Below are 1,376 nucleotides of genomic sequence, written 5' to 3'. Positions count from 1 at the left end.
CTAAATTTGTAGATAAATTTATTAAAATTATTGGATTGGTTACATTTTTTTTTCTAAATTTGCAAAGGACTTCTCACACAAGTCCCAAAACACCAGAAGCCCCATCGTGACTACTTCCCATTAATAATTCCCTTACCCAGATAATTAATACCTTGACTTGTAACAGTATAGGTATGTTTTATCTTTTTAAAGCTTTACAGATTTTCTTTTCTTTTATAGCTGGATTGTTTTTTCCCCAACATTATGTCTGTGGAATTCAGCCATCTACTTTAGTGCAGTTCTGTGTTTGTTTGTGTTTTCTAAGTCTCATTATTGCGTACATTTCATTGTCATACATAGATCACATTTTCTCCCATCCTACTATTGAGAAACATTTAGATGTTTTTTCTTTCTTTCTAGTTTTGTGTTTCCTTTTTAGGGGGCTATGTTGCAATACAACTTTTATTTATTAAAACACACATGCACACACAAACAAAAACAACACACACAAAAACCTAGGCAATGACCCGATTGACCTGTCAGCCATTGTCTGCCACCTGTGCCTCTCCTCTCCCCCGCTTCCCAATCTATATGCTCTCTGGAGCAGTTCTAGGACACATCCATGAATAACACCACCATTAAAAGGGGAAACCTACCTAAGAGACTGAACAAGAATAACCAAAAATGTGGGATAAAAACTTAATTCCTAATGCTGAGTAAAATAGTCTCTTAAAAATACAAATTCAAGTTTGTTTATTGTTAAATGTAGCCCAGATTTCTCCAGGTGATAGCACCTTGAAATCTTTTTTCTTTATTTTTTTAATTTTTAAAATTAAACCTATTGGGGGTGATAATGGTTAATAAAATTATATAGATTTCCAGTGTATAATTCTATAATACATCATCTGTATGTTATATTGTGTGTGTATCATCCAAAGGCAAATCTCCATCACCATAACTTTGACCTCCTTTACTCTCTACTACCCTTCCACCTCCCTTCCCTCTGGTAACCACCATTCTGTTGTCTGTTTTATTAGCTTTTGAGTTTCTTAAGTATAATGTTGCAACAAAAGGGCTTGTAGATGTTTTTTGATATACAATATGCATGCATTTCTGTTGAGGATATAATAGGACAGACTTATTGAGACATGAGGAACCTTACATATTAAGCTTTGATAGATACTAGCTAACTGTTTTTCTAAGTGATTATGCCAACTTACATACCCACCAGAATGTATGGGAATTCTACCTGCTTCATGTTCTTGCTAATGCTTGATACTGAGTATATAGCTTTAAATTTTTTTTTTAATCAGAGTGTTTACAGGAAATAATCAAGCTTCAAAATTTAGGGCAGTATGTTCTGAGAGCTTTTAATCACCTTTTTGTTAATAATGTTT

This window comes from Pipistrellus kuhlii, unplaced genomic scaffold (assembly GCF_014108245.1).
Source record: "Pipistrellus kuhlii isolate mPipKuh1 unplaced genomic scaffold, mPipKuh1.p scaffold_m20_p_16, whole genome shotgun sequence".
Lineage (NCBI taxonomy): Eukaryota > Metazoa > Chordata > Mammalia > Chiroptera > Vespertilionidae > Pipistrellus > Pipistrellus kuhlii.
This window is presented reverse-complemented; position numbering follows the sequence as displayed.